This window comes from Cryptomeria japonica, unplaced genomic scaffold (genome assembly GCF_030272615.1).
Source record: "Cryptomeria japonica unplaced genomic scaffold, Sugi_1.0 HiC_scaffold_205, whole genome shotgun sequence".
Classification (NCBI taxonomy): domain Eukaryota; kingdom Viridiplantae; phylum Streptophyta; class Pinopsida; order Cupressales; family Cupressaceae; genus Cryptomeria; species Cryptomeria japonica.
Genome location: NW_026729027.1, coordinates 244,495 through 272,053, shown reverse-complemented (window position 1 = coordinate 272,053; position 27,559 = coordinate 244,495). Strand labels below are relative to the sequence as shown.

Genomic DNA, 27,559 nt, shown 5'->3' with positions numbered 1-27,559 from the left:
GGGTGCGCACCTTCGCCGCGGTGCGCACCATGGCGTGCACGAAGTCGGAGCCCGGTTTGCCCCGGGTGCGCACCTCGCGTGCACCTTCGGCGGGGTTGCGCGCCCTGGTGGGCACCATGGTGCGCACCAAGGAGCGCTCCGAAGTGTGCTCCAAGGTGCGGCGTGCACGAAGTCGGAGCCCGGTTTGCCCCGGGTGCGCACCTCGCGTGCACCTTCGGCGGGGTTGCGCGCCCTGGTGGGCACCATGGTGCGCACCAAGGAGCGCTCCGAAGTGTGCTCCAAGGTGCGGCGTGCACGAAGTCGGAGCCCGGTTTGCCCCGGGTGCGCACCTCGCGTGCACCTTCGCCGCGGTGGGCACCATGGCGTGCACGAAGTCGGAGCCCGGTTTGCCCCGGGTGCGCACCTCGCGTGCACCTTCGCCGGGGTGGGCACCTCGGCTGGGTTGCGCGCCCTGGTGCGCACCAAGGAGCGCTCCGAAGTGTGCTCCAAGGTGCGGCGTGCACGAAGTCGGAGCCCGGTTTGCCCCGGGTGCGCACCTCGCGTGCACCTTCGCCAGGGTGGGCACCTCGGTGCGCACACCTTCTCAATGTTTTCTTGCCTTTTCTGGAAATTGGTGAAGGCAGCGCATCAAAGGTGCGCACCTCGGTGTGCTCCGAGGTGCGAACCCGAGAGCGCTCCGAGGTGCCCACGAAGTCGAAAGTCGGGTTAATTGCATTGTTTTCCCCGGGTGCGCTCCGAGGTGCGCAACATCGGCGCGCACCAAGGAGGGCTCCGAAGTGTGCTCCAAGGTGCGCACGATGGCGTGCACCTCTGGTGCGCACGATTCGGAGCTCGGTTTGACCGGGGTGCGCACACCTTGGCTGGGTTGCGCACCTTTTGTGCGCTCCAAGGTGCGCACGAAGTCGGAGCTCGGTTTGCCCCGGGTGCGCACCTTCGCCAGGGTGCGCACCTTGATGCGCACGCCTTGGCTGGGCTGCGCACCTTGGTGGGCGCCATGGTGCGCACCTTTCGTGCGCTCCAAGGTGCGCACGAAGTCGGAGCTCGGTTTGCCCCGGGTGCGCACCTTGGTGGGCGCCATGGTGCACTCCGAGGTGCCCAAGATTGGTGCGCACCAAGGAGCGCTCCGAAGTGCGCTCCAAGGTGCGCGCGAAGTCGAAAGTTGGGTTAATTGTCCGGTTTGCCTCGGGTGCGCACCTTGCGTGCACCTTCGCCAGGGTGGGCGCCTTGGTGCGCACACCTTGGCTGGGCTGCGCACACCTTGGCACCCGCGTTTCCTTCATTTTAAATTTTTTTTTTTTACAATCTCTCAAGTGGGAAATTCTATAATCTCAACTTTTTTTGCCTTTTCAGGAAACTTTTGAATGGAGCGCATCATTGGTGCGCTCCGAAGTGTGCTCCAAAGCTCTCTCCAGCTGCGTGCACCTGCCCCGGCCGCGCACCCGGCCCCGCCCAGCTTCGCTCACCTGTCCCGGGCGTCTGGTGCGGAACCTTAGAGTAAGAAACATCACCGTGCACCTTGGCCAACGTGCGCGACTCGACCGAGCGCGCACTGGCCGAGGTGCACACCGATTTCACCTGGGTGCGCGCGCAGCACCTCGGGCGCACCGGGGTGCGCGCACAACGCCCGGGTTGCACCGTGGCCTGTGTGCTCGGGGCGCCTCGGGTGCGCGCTCGGTGTCGCCCCCCGCGCGCGCGGTAGTGCGGGCAGCGCACCCCGGCCCGGCCCGGCCCCGACGAGAACGCAAACGGGCAAAAGGTTTATTCAAATAGCATTGCGACGCCCGGCGAAAAACTAAAAAAGGGTGCAACACCGGGACTTCCCGGGAGGTCACCCATCCCAGTACTACTCCGGCCCAAGCGCGCTTAACTGCGGAGTTCTGATGGGATCCGGTGCACTAACGCTGGTATGATCGCACCCGTTATGAGCTTGTCGCAGTGTGTACTTAGCAAACCGCGACCCACGTGCGAATCCACCCCGGCCACCCACCCCCGTCGAGGTGCACACCCTCCCTCGCGAAGTGCGCCCCGTTCGCCAAGTGTGAGCCCTGCCCGGGTGCGCGCACCTTGCTAGGGCGTCGGGTGTGCACCCGGCCCGGCCTACGTGCGTGCACCTGGAGGGGGCGTCGTGTGCGTGCAGTGTCCCGTCTGCAACGCGGTGCCCACACACCACCTCGGGCGCAACGACCTGCGCTCACATGTGGGCCGAGTGCACCTTGGTGCATGTTCGGGGCGCCTCGGGTGCACGCTCGATCTTGCCCCGGTGCACCAAGGCGCTCGGTTTGCCCCGGGTGCGCACTTGGTGCAAGGTGGGCACCCAAAATAGGGATCAAGCACCAAAACACAAGTTTCGGGATGCAAAATGGGACCCAAGGACCACAAATGCGTTCCAAGACCCATGATGGGTCCACGAGAACAAAAATGTGTTCCGAGACTTAATAAACAAATATTGGGTTTTAGGAGAAGAAACATGCTCTGATGCCCAAAACGAGAATCGACCCCGAAAAGGCCACAGGCCAAAAGTGGGATGCGAGACAAAAAAAAATGGGACCCGAGGACCAAAATTGGGTTCCCAGGTCGAAGACAGGGCAACCGGACAAGAAACGACCTCTAAGGCTCGAAATGAGTCCCGACGACTAAAACTTGACAAGAAGCACCCATCAGGCACCCAACTCGACACCCATGGGATGCCGACCCACCCGGGCTTCCACCTAGCACACCTTGGCACCCACCCACCCTCGCACCCAACCTCGCACCCAACTTAGCACCTTTGAACCCACATTGGCACTCACCCTGACCCTGGCACCTTGGAACCCACATTGGCACTCACCTTGACCCTGGCACCCACCTTTGCACTCACCTTGGGACCCACCCTGGCTCCCACCTCGGCACCCACCCAGACACCCACCTTGGTTCCTTGGCACCCACCTTGGATCCTTGGCACCCACCCCGACACCCACCTTGGCACGCAACTTGGCTACTTGCCACCCACCTTGGCTCCTTGACGCCCACCCCGACAACCACCCCGTGACCTACCCTGGCTAGGGTTGGTGCACACCCACCCTGGTGCCCACCTTGGCACCCACCCTATGACCCACCTTGGCACGCACCTTAGTACCCACCCCGTTACCCACCCTAGGACCCACCCCGTGACCCACCTTGGCCAGGGTGGGTGCCTTGGTGCGCACAACTTGCCTGGGCTGCACACCAGGGCGGGCTCAAGATGGCACCCGCGTTCCGTTTTTTTCACTATCTTTCAAAACGGAAATTTTAAAATCTCATTTTTTTCTTTTTTTTGCCTTTTCTGGAAATTAGTGAAGGCAGCGCATCAAAGGTGCGCAATGCTGGTGCGAACCCGGGAGCGCTCCGATGTGTGCTCCAAGGTGCGGCGTGCACGAAGTCCGAGCCCGGTTTGCCCCGGGTGCGCACCTCGCGTGCACCTTCGCCGGGGTGAGCACCTTGGCTGGGTTGCGCGCCCTGGTGCGTACCAAGGAGCGCTCTGAAGTGTGCTCCAAGGTGCGGCGTGCACGAAGTCGGAGCCCGGTTTGCCCCGGGTGTGCACCTCGGGTGCGCACCTCGCGTGCACCTTCGCTGCGGTGGGCACCTTGGCTGGGTTGCGCGCCTTGGTGGGCACCATGCAGTGCACGAAGTCGGAGCCCGGTTTGCCCCGGGCGCGCACCTCCGCCAGGGTGGGCACCTTGGTGCGCACAACTTGCCTGGGCTGCGCATCAGGAAGGGCTCAAGATGGCACCCGCGTTCCGTTTTTTTCACTATCTTTCAGAACGGAAATTTTAAAATATCGTTTTTTTTTGCCTTTTCTGGAAATTAGTGAAGGCAGCGCATCAAAGGTGCGCAACGCTGGTGCGAACCTGGGAGCGCTCCGATGTGTGCTCCAAGGTGCGGCGTGCACGAAGTCGGAGCCCGGTTTGCCTCGGGTGCGCCCTGGTGGGCACCATGGTGCGCACCAAGGAGCGCTCCGAAGTGTGCTCCAAGGTGCGGCCTGCACGAAGTCGGAGCCCGGTTTGCCCCGGGTGTGCACCTCGGGTGGGCACCTTGGTGCGCATGCCTTGCCTGGGCTGCGCACCAGGGCGGGCTCAAGATGGCACCCGCGTTCCTTTTTTTTCACTATCTTTCAAAACGGAAATTTTAAAATCTCATTTTTTTTTGCCTTTTTCTGGAAATTAGTGAAGGCAGCGCATCAAAGGTGCGCACCTCGCTGCCCACCACGGTGCGCAACGCCGGTGGGCACCCGGGAGTGCTTCGAAGTGTGCTCCAAGGTGCTGCGTGCACGTTGTCGGAGCCCGGTTTGCCCCGGGTGCGCACCTCGCGTGCACCTTCGTCGGGGTGGGCACCTTGGCTTGGTTTGCCCCGGCTGCGCTCCGAAGCGGGGTTATTGGAGCGCCGCCTCTTTTTTTGTCGGAGCGTTTGGTGGGGTTTCTCGCATTGGCTCTTCCGAGGCCCGGTTGCCACCCTGGCGCGCACGAAGTCGGAAGTAGGGTTAATTGCCCGGGTGCGCACCTTTGCCAGGGTGGCACCTTACCTGGGCTGCGCACCAGGGCGGGCTCAAGATGGCACGCGCGTTCCGTTTTTTTCACTATCTTTCAAAACGGAAATTTTAAAATCTCCTTTTTTTTTTGCCTTTTCTGGAAATTAGTGAAGGCAGCGCATCAAAGGTGCGCACCTCGCTGCCCACCTTGGTGTGCTCTGAGGTGCGCACCCGGGAGCGCTACGAAGTGTGCTCCAAGGTGCGGCGTGCACGTTGTCGGAGCCCGGTTTGCCCCGGGTGCGCACCTCGCCTGCACCTTGGCCGGGGTGGGCACCTTGGCTGGGTTTGCCCAGGGTGCGCTCCGAAGCGGGGTTACTGGAGCGCCCCCTCTTTTTTTGTCAGAGAGTTTGGTGGGGTTTCTCGCATTGGCTCTTCCCAGGCCCGGTTGTTGGGTGCGCTCCCACCCTGGCGCGCGCGAAGTTGGAAGTTGGGTTAATTGCCCGGGCGCGCACCTTCGCCAGGGTGGGCACCTTGGTGCGCAAACCTTGGCTGGGCTGCGCACCAGGGCGGGCTCAAGATGGCACCAGCATTCCCTTTTTCTCACTATCTTTCAAAACGGAAATTTTAAAATCTCGTTTTTTTTTTGCCTTTTATGGAAATTAGTGAAGGCATCGCATCAAAGGTGCGCACCTCGCTGCCCACCTTGGTGTGCTCCGAGGTGCCCACCACGGTGCGCAACGCCGGTGCGAACCCGGGAGCGCCCCGATGTGTGCTCCAAGGTGCGGCGTGCACGAAGTCGGACCCCGGTTTGCCCCGGGTGCGCACCTCGCGTGCACCTTGGTGCGCACACCTTGGCTGGGTTGCGCGGCCTGGTGGGCACCATGGTGCGCACCAAGGAGCGCTCCGAAGTGTGCTCCAAGGTGCGGCGTGCACGAAGTCGGAGCCCGGTTTGCCCCGGGTGCGCACCTTCGCCGCGGTGGGCACCATGGCGTGCACGAAGTCGGAGCCCGGTTTGCCCCGGGTGCGCACCTCGCGTGCACCTTCGCCGGGGTGGGCACCTCGGCTGGGTTGCGCGCCCTGGTGCGCACCAAGGAGCGCTCTGAAGTGTGCTCCAAGGTGCGGCGTGCACGAAGTCGGAGCCCGGTTTGCCCCGGGTGTGCACCTCGCGTGCACCTTCGCTGCGGTGGGCACCTTGGCTGGGTTGCGCGCCTTGGTGGGCACCATGCAGTGCACGAAGTCGGAGCCCGGTTTGCCCCGGGCGCGCACCTCCGCCAGGGTGGGCACCTTGGTGCGCACAACTTGCCTGGGCTGCGCACCAGGAAGGGCTCAAGATGGCACCCGCGTTCCGTTTTTTTCACTATCTTTCAGAACGGAAATTTTAAAATATCGTTTTTTTTTGCCTTTTCTGGAAATTAGTGAAGGCAGCGCATCAAAGGTGCGCAACGCTGGTGCGAACCTGGGAGCGCTCCGATGTGTGCTCCAAGGTGCGGCGTGCACGAAGTCGGACCCCGGTTTGCCCCGGGTGCGCACCTCGCGTGCACCTTGGTGCGCACACCTTGGCTGGGTTGCGCGCCCTGGTGGGCACCATGGTGCGCACCAAGGAGCGCTCCGAAGTGTGCTCCAAGGTGCGGCGTGCACGAAGTCGGAGCCCGGTTTGCCCCGGGTGCGCACCTCGCGTGCACCTTCGCCGCGGTGGGCACCATGGCGTGCACGAAGTCGGAGCCCGGTTTGCCCCGGGTGCGCACCTCGCGTGCACCTTCGCCGGGGTGGGCACCTTAGTGTGCAGACCTTGGCTGGGTTGCGCGCCCTGGTGGGCACCATGGTGCGCACCAAGGAGCGCTCCGAAGTGTGCTCCAAGGTGCGGCCTGCACGAAGTCGGAGCCCGGTTTGCCCCGGGTGTGCACCTCGGGTGGGCACCTTGGTGCGCATGCCTTGCCTGGGCTGCGCACCAGGGCGGGCTCAAGATGGCACCCGCGTTCCTTTTTTTTCACTATCTTTCAAAACGGAAATTTTAAAATCTCATTTTTTTTTGCCTTTTTCTGGAAATTAGTGAAGGCAGCGCATCAAAGGTGCGCACCTCGCTGCCCACCACGGTGCGCAACGCCGGTGGGCACCCGGGAGTGCTTCGAAGTGTGCTCCAAGGTGCTGCGTGCACGTTGTCGGAGCCCGGTTTGCCCCGGGTGCGCACCTCGCGTGCACCTTCGTCGGGGTGGGCACCTTGGCTGGGTTTGCCCCGGCTGCGCTCCGAAGCGGGGTTATTGGAGCGCCGCCTCTTTTTTTGTCGGAGCGTTTGGTGGGGTTTCTCGCATTGGCTCTTCCGAGGCCCGGTTGCCACCCTGGCGCGCACGAAGTCGGAAGTAGGGTTAATTGCCCGGGTGCGCACCTTTGCCAGGGTGGGCACCTTACCTGGGCTGCGCACCAGGGCGGGCTCAAGATGGCACGCGCGTTCCGTTTTTTTCACTATCTTTCAAAACGGAAATTTTAAAATCTCCTTTTTTTTTTGCCTTTTCTGGAAATTAGTGAAGGCAGCGCATCAAAGGTGCGCACCTCGCTGCCCACCTTGGTGTGCTCTGAGGTGCGCACCCGGGAGCGCTACGAAGTGTGCTCCAAGGTGCGGCGTGCACGTTGTCGGAGCCCGGTTTGCCCCGGGTGCGCACCTCGCCTGCACCTTGGCCGGGGTGGGCACCTTGGCTGGGTTTGCCCAGGGTGCGCTCCGAAGCGGGGTTACTGGAGCGCCCCCTCTTTTTTTGTCAGAGCGTTTGGTGGGGTTTCTCGCATTGGCTCTTCCCAGGCCCGGTTGTTGGGTGCGCTCCCACCCTGGCGCGCGCGAAGTTGGAAGTTGGGTTAATTGCCCGGGCGCGCACCTTCGCCAGGGTGGGCACCTTGGTGCGCACACCTTGGCTGGGCTGCGCACCAGGGCGGGCTCAAGATGGCACCAGCATTCCCTTTTTCTCACTATCTTTCAAAACGGAAATTTTAAAATCTCGTTTTTTTTTTGCCTTTTATGGAAATTAGTGAAGGCATCGCATCAAAGGTGCGCACCTCGCTGCCCACCTTGGTGTGCTCCGAGGTGCCCACCACGGTGCGCAACGCCGGTGCGAACCCGGGAGCGCCCCGATGTGTGCTCCAAGGTGCGGCGTGCACGAAGTCGGACCCCGGTTTGCCCCGGGTGCGCACCTCGCGTGCACCTTGGTGCGCACACCTTGGCTGGGTTGCGCGGCCTGGTGGGCACCATGGTGCGCACCAAGGAGCGCTCCGAAGTGTGCTCCAAGGTGCGGCGTGCACGAAGTCGGAGCCCGGTTTGCCCCGGGTACGCACCTCGCGTGCACCTTCGCCGGGGTGGGCACCTCGGCTGGGTTGCGCGCCCTGGTGCGCACCAAGGAGCGCTCCGAAGTGTGCTCCAAGGTGCGGCGTGCACGAAGTCGGAGCCCGGTTTGCCCCGGGTGCGCACCTTCGCCGCGGTGCGCACCATGGCGTGCACGAAGTCGGAGCCCGGTTTGCCCCGGGTGCGCACCTCGCGTGCACCTTCGGCGGGGTTGCGCGCCCTGGTGGGCACCATGGTGCGCACCAAGGAGCGCTCCGAAGTGTGCTCCAAGGTGCGGCGTGCACGAAGTCGGAGCCCGGTTTGCCCCGGGTGCGCACCTCGCGTGCACCTTCGGCGGGGTTGCGCGCCCTGGTGGGCACCATGGTGCGCACCAAGGAGCGCTCCGAAGTGTGCTCCAAGGTGCGGCGTGCACGAAGTCGGAGCCCGGTTTGCCCCGGGTGCGCACCTCGCGTGCACCTTCGCCGCGGTGGGCACCATGGCGTGCACGAAGTCGGAGCCCGGTTTGCCCCGGGTGCGCACCTCGCGTGCACCTTCGCCGGGGTGGGCACCTCGGCTGGGTTGCGCGCCCTGGTGCGCACCAAGGAGCGCTCCGAAGTGTGCTCCAAGGTGCGGCGTGCACGAAGTCGGAGCCCGGTTTGCCCCGGGTGCGCACCTCGCGTGCACCTTCGCCAGGGTGGGCACCTCGGTGCGCACACCTTCTCAATGTTTTCTTGCCTTTTCTGGAAATTGGTGAAGGCAGCGCATCAAAGGTGCGCACCTCGGTGTGCTCCGAGGTGCGAACCCGAGAGCGCTCCGAGGTGCCCACGAAGTCGAAAGTCGGGTTAATTGCATTGTTTTCCCCGGGTGCGCTCCGAGGTGCGCAACATCGGCGCGCACCAAGGAGGGCTCCGAAGTGTGCTCCAAGGTGCGCACGATGGCGTGCACCTCTGGTGCGCACGATTCGGAGCTCGGTTTGACCGGGGTGCGCACACCTTGGCTGGGTTGCGCACCTTTTGTGCGCTCCAAGGTGCGCACGAAGTCGGAGCTCGGTTTGCCCCGGGTGCGCACCTTCGCCAGGGTGCGCACCTTGATGCGCACGCCTTGGCTGGGCTGCGCACCTTGGTGGGCGCCATGGTGCGCACCTTTCGTGCGCTCCAAGGTGCGCACGAAGTCGGAGCTCGGTTTGCCCCGGGTGCGCACCTTGGTGGGCGCCATGGTGCACTCCGAGGTGCCCAAGATTGGTGCGCACCAAGGAGCGCTCCGAAGTGCGCTCCAAGGTGCGCGCGAAGTCGAAAGTTGGGTTAATTGTCCGGTTTGCCTCGGGTGCGCACCTTGCGTGCACCTTCGCCAGGGTGGGCGCCTTGGTGCGCACACCTTGGCTGGGCTGCGCACACCTTGGCACCCGCGTTTCCTTCATTTTAAATTTTTTTTTTTTACAATCTCTCAAGTGGGAAATTCTATAATCTCAACTTTTTTTGCCTTTTCAGGAAACTTTTGAATGGAGCGCATCATTGGTGCGCTCCGAAGTGTGCTCCAAAGCTCTCTCCAGCTGCGTGCACCTGCCCCGGCCGCGCACCCGGCCCCGCCCAGCTTCGCTCACCTGTCCCGGGCGTCTGGTGCGGAACCTTAGAGTAAGAAACATCACCGTGCACCTTGGCCAACGTGCGCGACTCGACCGAGCGCGCACTGGCCGAGGTGCACACCGATTTCACCTGGGTGCGCGCGCAGCACCTCGGGCGCACCGGGGTGCGCGCACAACGCCCGGGTTGCACCGTGGCCTGTGTGCTCGGGGCGCCTCGGGTGCGCGCTCGGTGTCGCCCCCCGCGCGCGCGGTAGTGCGGGCAGCGCACCCCGGCCCGGCCCGGCCCCGACGAGAACGCAAACGGGCAAAAGGTTTATTCAAATAGCATTGCGACGCCCGGCGAAAAACTAAAAAAGGGTGCAACACCGGGACTTCCCGGGAGGTCACCCATCCCAGTACTACTCCGGCCCAAGCGCGCTTAACTGCGGAGTTCTGATGGGATCCGGTGCACTAACGCTGGTATGATCGCACCCGTTATGAGCTTGTCGCAGTGTGTACTTAGCAAACCGCGACCCACGTGCGAATCCACCCCGGCCACCCACCCCCGTCGAGGTGCACACCCTCCCTCGCGAAGTGCGCCCCGTTCGCCAAGTGTGAGCCCTGCCCGGGTGCGCGCACCTTGCTAGGGCGTCGGGTGTGCACCCGGCCCGGCCTACGTGCGTGCACCTGGAGGGGGCGTCGTGTGCGTGCAGTGTCCCGTCTGCAACGCGGTGCCCACACACCACCTCGGGCGCAACGACCTGCGCTCACATGTGGGCCGAGTGCACCTTGGTGCATGTTCGGAGGCGCCTCGGGTGCACGCTCGATCTTGCCCCGGTGCACCAAGGCGCTCGGTTTGCCCCGGGTGCGCACTTGGTGCAAGGTGGGCACCCAAAATAGGGATCAAGCACCAAAACACAAGTTTCGGGATGCAAAATGGGACCCAAGGACCACAAATGCGTTCCAAGACCCATGATGGGTCCACGAGAACAAAAATGTGTTCCGAGACTTAATAAACAAATATTGGGTTTTAGGAGAAGAAACATGCTCTGATGCCCAAAACGAGAATCGACCCCGAAAAGGCCACAGGCCAAAAGTGGGATGCGAGACAAAAAAAAATGGGACCCGAGGACCAAAATTGGGTTCCCAGGTCGAAGACAGGGCAACCGGACAAGAAACGACCTCTAAGGCTCGAAATGAGTCCCGACGACTAAAACTTGACAAGAAGCACCCATCAGGCACCCAACTCGACACCCATGGGATGCCGACCCACCCGGGCTTCCACCTAGCACACCTTGGCACCCACCCACCCTCGCACCCAACCTCGCACCCAACTTAGCACCTTTGAACCCACATTGGCACTCACCCTGACCCTGGCACCTTGGAACCCACATTGGCACTCACCTTGACCCTGGCACCCACCTTTGCACTCACCTTGGGACCCACCCTGGCTCCCACCTCGGCACCCACCCAGACACCCACCTTGGTTCCTTGGCACCCACCTTGGATCCTTGGCACCCACCCCGACACCCACCTTGGCACGCAACTTGGCTACTTGCCACCCACCTTGGCTCCTTGACGCCCACCCCGACAACCACCCCGTGACCTACCCTGGCTAGGGTTGGTGCACACCCACCCTGGTGCCCACCTTGGCACCCACCCTATGACCCACCTTGGCACGCACCTTAGTACCCACCCCGTTACCCACCCTAGGACCCACCCCGTGACCCACCTTGGCCAGGGTGGGTGCCTTGGTGCGCACAACTTGCCTGGGCTGCACACCAGGGCGGGCTCAAGATGGCACCCGCGTTCCGTTTTTTTCACTATCTTTCAAAACGGAAATTTTAAAATCTCATTTTTTTCTTTTTTTTGCCTTTTCTGGAAATTAGTGAAGGCAGCGCATCAAAGGTGCGCAATGCTGGTGCGAACCCGGGAGCGCTCCGATGTGTGCTCCAAGGTGCGGCGTGCACGAAGTCCGAGCCCGGTTTGCCCCGGGTGCGCACCTCGCGTGCACCTTCGCCGGGGTGAGCACCTTGGCTGGGTTGCGCGCCCTGGTGCGTACCAAGGAGCGCTCTGAAGTGTGCTCCAAGGTGCGGCGTGCACGAAGTCGGAGCCCGGTTTGCCCCGGGTGTGCACCTCGGGTGCGCACCTCGCGTGCACCTTCGCTGCGGTGGGCACCTTGGCTGGGTTGCGCGCCTTGGTGGGCACCATGCAGTGCACGAAGTCGGAGCCCGGTTTGCCCCGGGCGCGCACCTCCGCCAGGGTGGGCACCTTGGTGCGCACAACTTGCCTGGGCTGCGCATCAGGAAGGGCTCAAGATGGCACCCGCGTTCCGTTTTTTTCACTATCTTTCAGAACGGAAATTTTAAAATATCGTTTTTTTTTGCCTTTTCTGGAAATTAGTGAAGGCAGCGCATCAAAGGTGCGCAACGCTGGTGCGAACCTGGGAGCGCTCCGATGTGTGCTCCAAGGTGCGGCGTGCACGAAGTCGGAGCCCGGTTTGCCTCGGGTGCGCCCTGGTGGGCACCATGGTGCGCACCAAGGAGCGCTCCGAAGTGTGCTCCAAGGTGCGGCCTGCACGAAGTCGGAGCCCGGTTTGCCCCGGGTGTGCACCTCGGGTGGGCACCTTGGTGCGCATGCCTTGCCTGGGCTGCGCACCAGGGCGGGCTCAAGATGGCACCCGCGTTCCTTTTTTTTCACTATCTTTCAAAACGGAAATTTTAAAATCTCATTTTTTTTTGCCTTTTTCTGGAAATTAGTGAAGGCAGCGCATCAAAGGTGCGCACCTCGCTGCCCACCACGGTGCGCAACGCCGGTGGGCACCCGGGAGTGCTTCGAAGTGTGCTCCAAGGTGCTGCGTGCACGTTGTCGGAGCCCGGTTTGCCCCGGGTGCGCACCTCGCGTGCACCTTCGTCGGGGTGGGCACCTTGGCTTGGTTTGCCCCGGCTGCGCTCCGAAGCGGGGTTATTGGAGCGCCGCCTCTTTTTTTGTCGGAGCGTTTGGTGGGGTTTCTCGCATTGGCTCTTCCGAGGCCCGGTTGCCACCCTGGCGCGCACGAAGTCGGAAGTAGGGTTAATTGCCCGGGTGCGCACCTTTGCCAGGGTGGCACCTTACCTGGGCTGCGCACCAGGGCGGGCTCAAGATGGCACGCGCGTTCCGTTTTTTTCACTATCTTTCAAAACGGAAATTTTAAAATCTCCTTTTTTTTTTGCCTTTTCTGGAAATTAGTGAAGGCAGCGCATCAAAGGTGCGCACCTCGCTGCCCACCTTGGTGTGCTCTGAGGTGCGCACCCGGGAGCGCTACGAAGTGTGCTCCAAGGTGCGGCGTGCACGTTGTCGGAGCCCGGTTTGCCCCGGGTGCGCACCTCGCCTGCACCTTGGCCGGGGTGGGCACCTTGGCTGGGTTTGCCCAGGGTGCGCTCCGAAGCGGGGTTACTGGAGCGCCCCCTCTTTTTTTGTCAGAGAGTTTGGTGGGGTTTCTCGCATTGGCTCTTCCCAGGCCCGGTTGTTGGGTGCGCTCCCACCCTGGCGCGCGCGAAGTTGGAAGTTGGGTTAATTGCCCGGGCGCGCACCTTCGCCAGGGTGGGCACCTTGGTGCGCAAACCTTGGCTGGGCTGCGCACCAGGGCGGGCTCAAGATGGCACCAGCATTCCCTTTTTCTCACTATCTTTCAAAACGGAAATTTTAAAATCTCGTTTTTTTTTTGCCTTTTATGGAAATTAGTGAAGGCATCGCATCAAAGGTGCGCACCTCGCTGCCCACCTTGGTGTGCTCCGAGGTGCCCACCACGGTGCGCAACGCCGGTGCGAACCCGGGAGCGCCCCGATGTGTGCTCCAAGGTGCGGCGTGCACGAAGTCGGACCCCGGTTTGCCCCGGGTGCGCACCTCGCGTGCACCTTGGTGCGCACACCTTGGCTGGGTTGCGCGGCCTGGTGGGCACCATGGTGCGCACCAAGGAGCGCTCCGAAGTGTGCTCCAAGGTGCGGCGTGCACGAAGTCGGAGCCCGGTTTGCCCCGGGTGCGCACCTTCGCCGCGGTGGGCACCATGGCGTGCACGAAGTCGGAGCCCGGTTTGCCCCGGGTGCGCACCTCGCGTGCACCTTCGCCGGGGTGGGCACCTCGGCTGGGTTGCGCGCCCTGGTGCGCACCAAGGAGCGCTCTGAAGTGTGCTCCAAGGTGCGGCGTGCACGAAGTCGGAGCCCGGTTTGCCCCGGGTGTGCACCTCGCGTGCACCTTCGCTGCGGTGGGCACCTTGGCTGGGTTGCGCGCCTTGGTGGGCACCATGCAGTGCACGAAGTCGGAGCCCGGTTTGCCCCGGGCGCGCACCTCCGCCAGGGTGGGCACCTTGGTGCGCACAACTTGCCTGGGCTGCGCACCAGGAAGGGCTCAAGATGGCACCCGCGTTCCGTTTTTTTCACTATCTTTCAGAACGGAAATTTTAAAATATCGTTTTTTTTTGCCTTTTCTGGAAATTAGTGAAGGCAGCGCATCAAAGGTGCGCAACGCTGGTGCGAACCTGGGAGCGCTCCGATGTGTGCTCCAAGGTGCGGCGTGCACGAAGTCGGACCCCGGTTTGCCCCGGGTGCGCACCTCGCGTGCACCTTGGTGCGCACACCTTGGCTGGGTTGCGCGCCCTGGTGGGCACCATGGTGCGCACCAAGGAGCGCTCCGAAGTGTGCTCCAAGGTGCGGCGTGCACGAAGTCGGAGCCCGGTTTGCCCCGGGTGCGCACCTCGCGTGCACCTTCGCCGCGGTGGGCACCATGGCGTGCACGAAGTCGGAGCCCGGTTTGCCCCGGGTGCGCACCTCGCGTGCACCTTCGCCGGGGTGGGCACCTTAGTGTGCAGACCTTGGCTGGGTTGCGCGCCCTGGTGGGCACCATGGTGCGCACCAAGGAGCGCTCCGAAGTGTGCTCCAAGGTGCGGCCTGCACGAAGTCGGAGCCCGGTTTGCCCCGGGTGTGCACCTCGGGTGGGCACCTTGGTGCGCATGCCTTGCCTGGGCTGCGCACCAGGGCGGGCTCAAGATGGCACCCGCGTTCCTTTTTTTTCACTATCTTTCAAAACGGAAATTTTAAAATCTCATTTTTTTTTGCCTTTTTCTGGAAATTAGTGAAGGCAGCGCATCAAAGGTGCGCACCTCGCTGCCCACCACGGTGCGCAACGCCGGTGGGCACCCGGGAGTGCTTCGAAGTGTGCTCCAAGGTGCTGCGTGCACGTTGTCGGAGCCCGGTTTGCCCCGGGTGCGCACCTCGCGTGCACCTTCGTCGGGGTGGGCACCTTGGCTGGGTTTGCCCCGGCTGCGCTCCGAAGCGGGGTTATTGGAGCGCCGCCTCTTTTTTTGTCGGAGCGTTTGGTGGGGTTTCTCGCATTGGCTCTTCCGAGGCCCGGTTGCCACCCTGGCGCGCACGAAGTCGGAAGTAGGGTTAATTGCCCGGGTGCGCACCTTTGCCAGGGTGGGCACCTTACCTGGGCTGCGCACCAGGGCGGGCTCAAGATGGCACGCGCGTTCCGTTTTTTTCACTATCTTTCAAAACGGAAATTTTAAAATCTCCTTTTTTTTTTGCCTTTTCTGGAAATTAGTGAAGGCAGCGCATCAAAGGTGCGCACCTCGCTGCCCACCTTGGTGTGCTCTGAGGTGCGCACCCGGGAGCGCTACGAAGTGTGCTCCAAGGTGCGGCGTGCACGTTGTCGGAGCCCGGTTTGCCCCGGGTGCGCACCTCGCCTGCACCTTGGCCGGGGTGGGCACCTTGGCTGGGTTTGCCCAGGGTGCGCTCCGAAGCGGGGTTACTGGAGCGCCCCCTCTTTTTTTGTCAGAGCGTTTGGTGGGGTTTCTCGCATTGGCTCTTCCCAGGCCCGGTTGTTGGGTGCGCTCCCACCCTGGCGCGCGCGAAGTTGGAAGTTGGGTTAATTGCCCGGGCGCGCACCTTCGCCAGGGTGGGCACCTTGGTGCGCACACCTTGGCTGGGCTGCGCACCAGGGCGGGCTCAAGATGGCACCAGCATTCCCTTTTTCTCACTATCTTTCAAAACGGAAATTTTAAAATCTCGTTTTTTTTTTGCCTTTTATGGAAATTAGTGAAGGCATCGCATCAAAGGTGCGCACCTCGCTGCCCACCTTGGTGTGCTCCGAGGTGCCCACCACGGTGCGCAACGCCGGTGCGAACCCGGGAGCGCCCCGATGTGTGCTCCAAGGTGCGGCGTGCACGAAGTCGGACCCCGGTTTGCCCCGGGTGCGCACCTCGCGTGCACCTTGGTGCGCACACCTTGGCTGGGTTGCGCGGCCTGGTGGGCACCATGGTGCGCACCAAGGAGCGCTCCGAAGTGTGCTCCAAGGTGCGGCGTGCACGAAGTCGGAGCCCGGTTTGCCCCGGGTACGCACCTCGCGTGCACCTTCGCCGGGGTGGGCACCTCGGCTGGGTTGCGCGCCCTGGTGCGCACCAAGGAGCGCTCCGAAGTGTGCTCCAAGGTGCGGCGTGCACGAAGTCGGAGCCCGGTTTGCCCCGGGTGCGCACCTTCGCCGCGGTGCGCACCATGGCGTGCACGAAGTCGGAGCCCGGTTTGCCCCGGGTGCGCACCTCGCGTGCACCTTCGGCGGGGTTGCGCGCCCTGGTGGGCACCATGGTGCGCACCAAGGAGCGCTCCGAAGTGTGCTCCAAGGTGCGGCGTGCACGAAGTCGGAGCCCGGTTTGCCCCGGGTGCGCACCTCGCGTGCACCTTCGGCGGGGTTGCGCGCCCTGGTGGGCACCATGGTGCGCACCAAGGAGCGCTCCGAAGTGTGCTCCAAGGTGCGGCGTGCACGAAGTCGGAGCCCGGTTTGCCCCGGGTGCGCACCTCGCGTGCACCTTCGCCGCGGTGGGCACCATGGCGTGCACGAAGTCGGAGCCCGGTTTGCCCCGGGTGCGCACCTCGCGTGCACCTTCGCCGGGGTGGGCACCTCGGCTGGGTTGCGCGCCCTGGTGCGCACCAAGGAGCGCTCCGAAGTGTGCTCCAAGGTGCGGCGTGCACGAAGTCGGAGCCCGGTTTGCCCCGGGTGCGCACCTCGCGTGCACCTTCGCCAGGGTGGGCACCTCGGTGCGCACACCTTCTCAATGTTTTCTTGCCTTTTCTGGAAATTGGTGAAGGCAGCGCATCAAAGGTGCGCACCTCGGTGTGCTCCGAGGTGCGAACCCGAGAGCGCTCCGAGGTGCCCACGAAGTCGAAAGTCGGGTTAATTGCATTGTTTTCCCCGGGTGCGCTCCGAGGTGCGCAACATCGGCGCGCACCAAGGAGGGCTCCGAAGTGTGCTCCAAGGTGCGCACGATGGCGTGCACCTCTGGTGCGCACGATTCGGAGCTCGGTTTGACCGGGGTGCGCACACCTTGGCTGGGTTGCGCACCTTTTGTGCGCTCCAAGGTGCGCACAGAAGTCGGAGCTCGGTTTGCCCCGGGTGCGCACCTTCGCCAGGGTGCGCACCTTGATGCGCACGCCTTGGCTGGGCTGCGCACCTTGGTGGGCGCCATGGTGCGCACCTTTCGTGCGCTCCAAGGTGCGCACGAAGTCGGAGCTCGGTTTGCCCCGGGTGCGCACCTTGGTGGGCGCCATGGTGCACTCCGAGGTGCCAAGATTGGTGCGCACCAAGGAGCGCTCCGAAGTGCGCTCCAAGGTGCGCGCGAAGTCGAAAGTTGGGTTAATTGTCCGGTTTGCCTCGGGTGCGCACCTTGCGTGCACCTTCGCCAGGGTGGCGCCTTGGTGCGCACACCTTGGCTGGGCTGCGCACACCTTGGCACCCGCGTTTCCTTCATTTTAAATTTTTTTTTTTTTACAATCTCTCAAGTGGGAAATTCTATAATCTCAACTTTTTTTTGCCTTTTCAGGAAACTTTTGAATGGAGCGCATCATTGGTGCGCTCCGAAGTGTGCTCCAAAGCTCTCTCCAGCTGCGTGCACCTGCCCCGGCCGCGCACCCCGGCCCCGCCCAGCTTCGCTCACCTGTCCCGGGCGTCTGGTGCGGAACCTTAGAGTAAGAAACATCACCGTGCACCTTGGCCAACGTGCGCGACTCGACCGAGCGCGCACTGGCCGAGGTGCACACCGATTTCACCTGGGTGCGCGCGCAGCACCTCGGGCGCACCGGGGTGCGCGCACAACGCCCGGGTTGCACCGTGGCCTGTGTGCTCGGGGCGCCTCGGGTGCGCGCTCGGTGTCGCCCCCCGCGCGCGCGGTAGTGCGGGCAGCGCACCCCGGCCCGGCCCGGCCCCCGACGAGAACGCAAACGGGCAAAAGGTTTATTCAAATAGCATTGCGACGCCCGGCGAAAAACTAAAAAAGGGTGCAACACCGGGACTTCCCGGGAGGTCACCCATCCCAGTACTACTCCGGCCCAAGCGCGCTTAACTGCGGAGTTCTGATGGGATCCGGTGCACTAACGCTGGTATGATCGCACCCGTTATGAGCTTGTCGCAGTGTGTACTTAGCAAACCGCGACCCACGTGCGAATCCACCCCGGCCACCCACCCCGTCGAGGTGCACACCCTCCCTCGCGAAGTGCGCCCCGTTCGCCAAGTGTGAGCCCTGCCCGGGTGCGCGCACCCTTGCTAGGGCGTCGGGTGTGCACCCGGCCCGGCCTACGTGCGTGCACCTGGAGGGGGCGCGTGTGCGTGCAGTGTCCCGTCTGCAACGCGGTGCCCACACACCACCTCGGGCGCAACGACCTGCGCTCACATGTGGGCCGAGTGCACCTTGGTGCATGTTCGGGGCGCCTCGGGTGCACGCTCGATCTTGCCCCGGTGCACCAAGGCGCTCGGTTTTGCCCCGGGTGCGCACTTGGTGCAAGGTGGGCACCCAAAATAGGGATCAAGCACCAAAACACAAGTTTCGGGATGCAAAATGGGACCAAGGACCACAAATGCGTTCCAAGACCCATGATGGGTCCACGAGAACAAAATGTGTTCCGAGACTTAATAAACAAATATTGGGTTTTAGGAGAAGAAACATGCTCTGATGCCCAAAACGAGAATCGACCCCGAAAAGGCCACAGGCCAAAAGTGGGATGCGAGACAAAAAAAAATGGGACCCGAGGACCAAAATTGGGTTCCCAGGTCGAAGACAGGGCAACCGGACAAGAAACGACCTCTAAGGCTCGAAATGAGTCCCGACGACTAAAACTTGACAAGAAGCACCCATCAGGCACCCAACTCGACACCCATGGGATGCCGACCCACCCGGGCTTCCACCTAGCACACCTTGGCACCCACCCACCCTCGCACCCAACCTCGCACCCAACTTAGCACCTTTGAACCCACATTGGCACTCACCCTGACCCTGGCACCTTGGAACCCACATTGGCACTCACCTTGACCCTGGCACCCACCTTTGCACTCACCTTGGGACCCACCCTGGCTCCCACCTCGGCACCCACCCAGACACCCCACCTTGGTTCCTTGGCACCCACCTTGGATCCTTGGCACCCACCCCGACACCCACCTTGGCACGCAACTTGGCTACTTGCCACCCACCTTGGCTCCTTGACGCCCACCCCGACAACCACCCCGTGACCTACCCTGGCTAGGGTTGGTGCACACCCACCCTGGTGCCCACCTTGGCACCCACCCTATGACCCACCTTGGCACGCACCTTAGTACCCACCCCGTTACCCACCCTAGGACCCACCCCGTGACCCACCTTGGCCAGGGTGGGTGCACCCACCCTGGTGCCCACCTTGGCACCCACCCATCCTAGCACCCAGCCTGTGACCGGGCTTGGAACCCAACCTTGCAACCCGCACCCGTCTTGGCCAGTGTGGGTGCGCACCCATCCCTGGCACCCACGTTGTGACACACCCCTTTAACCCACGCACCCTAGCACCCACGTTGGCACCCACCTTGGAACCCAACCTAGCAACTTGGCACCCACCATCCCGTGACCCACCTTGGCATCCACCATAGCAGTCGCCGACTTGGCACCCACCTCGGCACCCACCTTGACACTTGTGGACCACCTTGCCACTCACCCTAGCATCGACCCATCCTAGCACCCACCCTGGCACCTTTGCACCCTAGCACTCACCCATCCTAGCACCTAACCTGTGACCCACCTTGACACTCACCCTCGCACCCACCTTGGAACCCAACCTAGCACCCACCCACCCTGACACCAACCCTAGCACCTACCCACCCTTGCACCCACCCTGTGACCCATCTTGGCACCCACCCATCCTACCACTCAACCTATCACCCACCTTCTCACCCACCTTGGCATCCACCTTAGCACCCCACCCACACTGGCACCTTGGCACCCCCCTCGGGCAAGGTGGGTGCACACCCACCCTGGCACCCAATTTAGAACCCACCGAGCATGTTACCCACCTGGCACCCACATTGCAGCCCACCCTAGTACCCACCCTATGACCCACATTGGCATCCACACCCTAGCACCCAGGCACCTCGACACCCGCCTTGACAACCACACCCTAGCACTGAACCTGTGACCCACCTTGGAACTCACCCTAGAACCCACCCACCCTGTGAACCACCTGGCATCCACCTTAGCACCCACCCACCTTGGCACCCACTCTAGCACTCACCATCCTAACACCCAACTTGTTACCCACCTTGGCACCCGCCCTCGCGTCCACCTTGAAACCCACCCTAGCACCCACCCACGCAGGAGCCCACCTTGGCACCCAACCTAACACCCACGCATCCTGGCACCCAACTTGTGACCCACCTTGGAACCCACCCTAGTACCCACCTTTGAACCCACTATATCACCAACCCACCTTGGCACCCACCCTATGACCCTCTTTGGAATCCACCCTAGCACCGCACCCCACCCCTGGCACCCACCATGGAGCGCACCCTAGCACCCACCCACCTCGGCACGCACCTCAACACCCACCTTGGTGTGCGCCACTGCGCCAACCCTCTCAAAGACCCTATGTGGTGCGCTCCAAAGTGTACACCTTTGGTGCGCTCCAAGGTGCGCTCCTTTGGTGCACACCGAGGTGCACACCAAAGTGTGCACCGAGGTGAGCACCAAAGTGCACTCCAGGGTGCACACCAAGGCGTGCACCTTTGGTGCGGTCAATGCAAACGAATTCGAAGTTGGGGGTCGATGTCCTAATCGCTGCTGCAGACTACACGTATGAGAATCGGACAAATAGCTTTATATAGGGGAGGTGTTGCGTTTGATGGGTCGACTCCCCTGGTTGTGTGCACTGCACCAACTTCAAAGACCCTGTCTTGTTTAAGAAGTCAAAAGTTGGGGTGGATGTCCTAATCATTGCTGCAGTCTACGCATGTATGAGAATCAGACAAATAGCTTATATAGGGGAGGTGTTGCATTCGGTGGGTTGACTCCCCTGGTTGTGCGCACTGCGCCAACCTCAAAGACCCCGCATAGCAGAAGAAGTCGGAAGTCGGATTTTGGTGAGCACCAGGCGTGCACCTTTGGTGCGGTCAACGCAGACGAATTCAGAAGTTGGGGTGGATGTCCTAATCGTTGTTGCAGGCTACACATGTATGAGAATCAGACAAATAGCTTATATAGGGGAGGTGTTGGGTTTGATGGGTCAACTCCCTTGGTTGTGCGCATTACGCCAACCTCAAAGACCTTGTTTTCGTTAAGAAGTCAAAAGTTGGGTCAATGTCCTAATGGCTCCTGCAGGCTACACATGTATGAGAATCGACAAATAGCTTATATAGGGGAGGTGTTGGGTTTGATGGGTCGACTCCCCTGGTTGTGCGCATTACGTCAACCTCAAAGACCTTGTTTTCGTTAAGAAGTCAAAAGTTGGGGTCGATGTCCTAATTGCTCCTGTAGACTACACATGTATGAGAATCAGACAAATAGCTTATATAGGGGAGGTGTTGGGTTTGATGGGTTGACTCCCCTAGTTGTTCGCATTACACAACCTCAAAGACCTTGTTTTCGTTTAGAAGCCGAAAGTTGGGGTCGATGTCCTAATTGCTCCTGCAGGCTACGCATGTATGAGAATCAGACAAATAGCTTATATAGGGGAGGTGTTGGGTTTGATGGGTCGACTCCCCTGGTTGTGCGCATTGCGCCAACCTCAAAGACCCTGCATTGCGGATGAAGTCGAAAGTCAGAGTTTGGTGTGCTACAAGGTGTGGTCGAAGGTGCTCACCTAGGTGTGCACCTTTGGAGCACAGGAAAAGTGCCCTCCAAAGTGCGCACCTTTGGAGTGCACAAAAGTGCCCTCCAAAAGTGCGCACCTTTGGAGCGCAGAAAAGTGCCCTCCAAAAAGTGCCCTCCAAAAGTGCGCACCTTTGGAGCGCAGAAAAGTGCCCTCCAAAAAGTGCCCTCCAAAAGTGCGCACCTTTGGAGCGCAGAAAAGTGCCCTCCAAAAAGTGCCCTCCAAAAGTGCGCACCTTTGGAGCGCAGAAAAGTGCCCTCCAAAAGTGCGCACCTTTGGAGCGCAGAAAAGTGCCCTCCAAAAAGTGCCCTCCAAAAGTGCGCACCTTTGGAGCGCAGAAAAGTGCCCTCCAAAAGTGCCCTCCAAAAGTGCGCACCTTTGGAGCGCAGAAAAGTGCCCTCCAAAAAGTGCCATCCAAAAGTGCGCACCTTTGGAGCGCAGAAAAGTGCCCTCCAAAAAGTGCCCTCCAAAAGGTGCGCACCTTTGGAGCGCAGAAAAGTGCCCTCCAAAAAGTGCCCTCCAAAAGTGCGCACCTTTGGAGCGCAGAAAAGTGCCCTCCAAAAGTGCGCACCTTTGGAGCGCACAAAAGTGCCCTCCAAAAGTGCGCACTTTTGGTGCGCACCAAGGCGCTGGTTCGGTCGTTGCAGGCGAGTTCGGAAGTTGGGGTCGATGTCCTGAGCGGAGGTGCAAACTACACAGGTGTCGGAATCGGACAAATAGCTTATATAGGGAGGTGTATGCTTCGATGGGTCGACTCCCCCAGGTTGAGCGCACCGCGCCAACCTCAAAGACCCTACGGTATGGATGAAGTCGGAAGTTGGGTCGATGACCAATTCGATTAGTAGGTATTGCTCATGAGGTCGGAATTTGGGTCCGATGACCTGCCATGTGCAGGAAGGCGAATGTTGACACTGTGCGTTGCAAGGTGCACACCAAGGCGCTGGTGCGGTCTTTTTAGTCGAGTTCGGAAGTTGGGGTCGATGTCCTGATCGGAGGTGCAAGCTACACAGGTGTGGGAATCGGACAAATAGCTTATATAGGGGAGGTGTATGCTTCGTTGGGTCGACTCCCCGGGTTGAGCGCACCGCGCCAACCTCAAAGACCCTACGGGTATGGATGAAGTCGGAAGTTGGGTCCGATGACCGATTCGATATGTAGCATACTCGCGAGGTCGGAATTTGGGTCCGATGACCTGCCACGTGCAGAAGGCGAATGTTGGCACTGTGCGTTGCAAGGTGCGCACCAAGGCGCTGGTTCGGTCGTTGGAGGCGAGTTCGGAAGTTGGGGTCGATGTCCTTGATCGGAGGTGCAAACTACACAGGTGTGGGAATCGGACAAATAGCTTATATAGGGGAGGTGTATGCTTCGTTGGGTCGACTCCCCGGGTTGAGCGCACCGCGCCAACCTCAAAGACCCTACGGTATGGATGAAGTCGGAAGTTGGGTCCGATGACCGATTCGATATGTAGGCATACTCGCGAGGTCGGAATTTGGGTCCGATGACCTGCCATGTGCAGGAAGGCGAATGTTGGGACTGTGCGTCGCAAGGTGCGCACCAAGGCGCTGGTGCCAGTCGTTGCAGTCGAGTTCGGAAGTTGGGGGGTCGATGTCCTGGTCAGAGGTGCAAACTACACAGGTGGGGAATCGGACAAATAGCTTATATAGGGGAGGTGTATGCTTCGATGGGTCGACTCCCTGGGTTGAGCGCACGCGCCAACCTCAAAGGACCTACAGTATGGATGAAGTCGGAAGTTGGGTCCGATGACCGATTCGATACGTAGGCATATTGGCGAGGTCTGAATTTGTGTCCGATGACCTGCCATGCGCAGGAAGGCGGAATTTGGGTCCGATGGACCGAGTTGATGGCGTGCCATGCGCAGAAAGGGCGGAATTTGGGTCCGATGACCGAGTTGATGTTGATGGCCCGCCATGCACAGGAAGGCGGAATTTGGGTCCGATGACCGATTTGAAGGCGTGCCATACGCAAAAAGGCGGAGTTTGGGTCCGATGACCGAGTTGATATTGATGGCCCGCCATGCGCAGGAAGGCGGAATTTGGGTCCGATGACCTGACATACGCATGGAGTCCGACTCGGGGGCCGATGTTCGATTCGATGACTTGCATTGTGGGTAAAGTCGGAAGTTGTGGTCTTTGACCCGATTCGATGACCAGACTTCGGCTGCTTGAGAATCGGACAAATAACTTATATAGGGAGGTAGTGTTCTCGAGCATCCTCCCCCCGTGCCCGTTTATGTCGATTGATGCTGGGTGCTCGACTGGTTGGAGCGCTCGGAATGCAAAAATCTTGCACCAGGATTTATCGATTGTGATGGACACGGCAAGTCTCCTGATTGCTATGCAGGAGCTCATCGTGAATCTCTATGCGGCCTTGTATGGACTCGACCTGCGGAATGGTTCGGCAATGGTAGTCGCTCCAACACGTCCTTGCAATGGCCACAGAGGTGATTCGACTAGAGCTCCAGTCTAGCTTTTGGGTTGCTTGGCGGACTGGTATAGCCGCGATCGAGTTCCGGCCATGAACGTTTTAGATAGCTCTTGGGCTTTCTGGGACGGAAGTCGGAAGTTTGGGCTGTTGTCCGATTTGATGACCATTCTTCGGATGTGTGAGAATCGGACAAATAACTTATATAGGGACTGTGTTGTCTCACGCAGCCCCCTCCGTGCCCCTCTATCTCGACCGATGTTGGTGCTTGAAAGGGTTGGGATCGCTCGGATTATAAAACGTGCACCACCATTTGTCTAGTGTGAGGGACGCGGCAGGTCTCCTAAATGCTATGCGGGCGCTCTCTGAGAATCTCTATCCGCCTCGACACAGACTAGTCTTGCTGAATGGTTTGGCACTGGTAGTCGATCCAACACGTCGTTGTTGTGGCCGCCTAGGCGATTCGATTCGAGCCCCCGTCTAGCTTTTGGGTTGCTTGGCGGATTTTGCCCTATCCGCAAGTGAGCTCGGTCCCTAAACGTTCGAGAAACCCGATTGCTATGCGCCGACTCTCTTTCTTGCGAGCCTCCATCTAGCTTTTGGGTCTCTACGGAACGGAAGTCGGAATCTGGGACCGTTGTTTGATTCGACGAGGCAGACTACGGTTGTGCGAGAATCGGACAAATAACTTATATAGGGAGGGTGTTGACTGGAGCATTCTCCCCCGTGCCCCTCTAACTCGACCAATGCTGGCGCTCGAACGGTGGTAGCGGCTCGGATTTTCATTGAGCGCCAGCATTGGTCGATTTAGAGGGGCATGCGAGATTCCCGAATGCTATGCGAGGGCTCTAACGGAAATGTCTATTGGTTTCGGTATGGATGCAATTGCGAGTGGTTCGGCAAAGGTAGTCGTTCCGATGCGTCCATGTCGTGGCCAAATCGATAATTCGATTGAGCCCTCGTATAGCATTTGGGTCTCTCGATGTGATTCCGCATTCCAGTCCCTTTGGGCACTGCTTGAGCCGCATCCAGGGGGTTCCCTTCCCAATAATCTGCCTCGCAACCCGATTGCTATGCGGTGAGGCTCCTCGGCCCGCCTCGGAACTATCTGTGTATCAGACGCATCGCGGGATAAGGGGTTGGCAACGGTAGTCGCCCCAAGCGCGTCCGATGCTTGGACCATTCGAGGCGGCCCTGAAGCCTCTTCCGTCTAGCCGTTGGGTCCTTCTCGCCGCATCCCTCGCCTCGCACCCCGATTGCTATGCGGTGAGGCTCCTCGGCCGCCTCGGAAACTATCTGTGTATCGGACGCGTCGCGGGATAAGGGGTTGTCACTGGTAGTCGCCCAAGCGCGTCCGATGCTTGGACCATCCGAGGCGGCCCTGAAGCCTCTTCCGTCTAGCCGTTGGGTCCTTCTCGCCGCATCCCTCGCCTCGCACCCCGATTGCTATGCGGTGAGGCTCCTCGGCCGCCTCGGAACTATCTGTGTATCGGACGCGTCGCGGGATAAGGGGTTGTCATTGGTAGTCGCCCCAAGCGCGTCCGATGCTTGGACCATTCCGAGGCGGCCTGAAGCCTCTTCCGTCTAGCCGTTGGGTCCTTCTCGCCGCATCCTCGCCTCGCACCCCGATTGCTATGCGGTGAGGCTCCTCGGCCGCCTCGGAACTATCTGTGTATCGGACGCGTCGCGGGATAAGGGGTTGTCACTGGTAGTCGCCCCAAGCGCGTCCGATGCTTGGACCATTCCGAGGCGGCCCTGAAGCCTCTTTCGTCTAGCCGTTGGGTCCTTCTCGCCGCATCCCTCGCCTCGCACCCCGATTGCTATGCGGTGAGGCTCCTCGGCCGCCTCGGAACTATCTGTGTATCGGACGCGTCGCGGGATAAGGGGTTGTCACTGGTAGTCGCCCCAAGCGCGTTCGATGCTTGGACCATTCGAGGCGGCCCTGAAGCCTCTTCCGTCTAGCCGTTGGGTCCTTCTCGCCGCATCCCTCGCCTCGCACCCCGATTGCTATGCGGTGAGGCTCCTCGGCCGCCTTGGAACTATCTGTGTATCGGACGCGTCGCGGGATAGGGGTTGTCACTGGTAGTCGCCCCAAGGCGCGTCCGATGCTTAGACCATTCCGAGGCGGACCCGAAGCCTCTTCCGTCTAGCCGTTGGGTCCTTCTCGCCGCATCCTTCGCCTCGCACCCCGATTGCTATGCGGTGAGGCTCCTCGGCCGCCTCGGAACTATCTGTGTATCGGACGCGTCGCGGATAAGGGGTTGTCACTGGTAGTCGCCCCAAGCGCGTCCGATGCTTGGACCATTCCGAGGCGGACCCGAAGCCTCTTCCGTCTAGCCGTTGGGTCCTTCTCGCCGCATCCCTCGCCTCGCACCCCGATTGCTATGCGGTGAGGCTCCTCGGCCGCCTTGGAACTATCTGTGTATCGGACGCGTCGCGGGATAAGGGGTTGTCACTGGTAGTCGCCCAAGCGCGTCCGATGCTTGGACCATTCCGAGGCGGACCCGAAGCCTCTTCCGTCTAGCCGTTGGGTCCTTCTCGCCGCATCCCTCGCCTCGCACCCCGATTGCTATGCGGTGAGGCTCCTCGGCCGCCTTGGAACTATCTGTGTATCGGACGCGTCGCGGGATAAGGGTTGTCACTGGTAGTCGCCCCAAGCGCGTCCGATGCTTGGACCATTCCGAGGCGGACCCGAAGCCTCTTCCGTCTAGCCGTTGGGTCCTTCCTCGCCGCATCCCTCGCCTCGCACCCCGATTGCTATGCGGTGAGGCTCCTCGGCCCGCCTTGGAACTATCTGTGTATCGGACGCGTCGCGGGATTAAGGGGTTGTCACTGGTAGTCGCCCCAAGCGCGTCCGATGCTTGGACCATTCCGAGGCGGCCCCGAAGCCTCTTCCGTGGTAAGCCGTTGGGTCCTTCTCGCCGCATCCCTCGCCTCGCACCCCGATTGCTATGCGGTGAGGCTCCTCGGCCGCCTTGGAACTATCTGTGTATCGGACGCGTCGCGGGATAAGGGGTTGTCACTGGTAGTCGCCCCAAGCGAGTCCGATGCTTGGACCATTCCGAGGCGGCCCCGAAGCCTCTTCCGTGTAGCCGTTGGGTCCTTCTCGCCGCATCCCTCGCCTCGCACCCGATTGCTATGCGGTGAGGCTCCTCGGCCGCCTTGGAACTATCTGTGTATCGGACGCGTCGCGGGATAAGGGGTTGTCACTGGTAGTCGCCCCAAGCGCGTCGATGCTTGGACCATTCCGAGGCGGACCTGAAGCTCTTCCCTCTAGCCGTTGGGGCTTTCTCGCCGCATCCCTCGCCTCGCACCCTGATTGCTATGCTGTGAGGCTCCTCGGCCGCCTTGGAACTATCTGTGTATCGGACGCATCGCGGGATAAGGGGTTGGCAGTGGTAGTCGCCCCAAGCGCATCCGATGCTTGGACCATTCCGAGGCGGCCCTGCAGCCTCTTCCGTCTAGCCGTTGGGGCCATCTCGCCGCATCCCCCACCTCGCACCACGATTGCTATGCGGTGAGGCTCCTTGGCCGCCCTCGGAACCTATCTGTGTATCGGGATACGCATCGCGGGATAAGGGGTTGTCACTGGTAGTCGCCCCAAGCGCGTCGATGCTTGGACTATTCCGAGGCGGCCC

At 61.2% G+C, this 27,559-nt stretch overlaps 3 non-coding genes across 3 annotated transcripts; all 3 read right to left on the bottom strand.

The window, feature by feature from the left end:
• Nucleotides 1-1,799: 1,799 nt before the first annotated feature.
• Nucleotides 1,800-1,918, bottom strand: LOC131868391 (5S ribosomal RNA). Its single transcript, XR_009366848.1, has one exon. It is a non-coding gene; the product is annotated as a 5S ribosomal RNA (ribosomal RNA).
• A 7,805-nt stretch (nt 1,919-9,723) lies between these two features.
• LOC131868390 (5S ribosomal RNA) lies at nt 9,724-9,842 on the bottom strand. The gene has a single exon (XR_009366847.1). It is a non-coding gene; the product is annotated as a 5S ribosomal RNA (ribosomal RNA).
• Nucleotides 9,843-17,651: 7,809 nt separating this feature from the next.
• Nucleotides 17,652-17,770, bottom strand: LOC131868389 (5S ribosomal RNA). The gene has a single exon (XR_009366846.1). It is a non-coding gene; the product is annotated as a 5S ribosomal RNA (ribosomal RNA).
• Nucleotides 17,771-27,559: the final 9,789 nt, after the last annotated feature.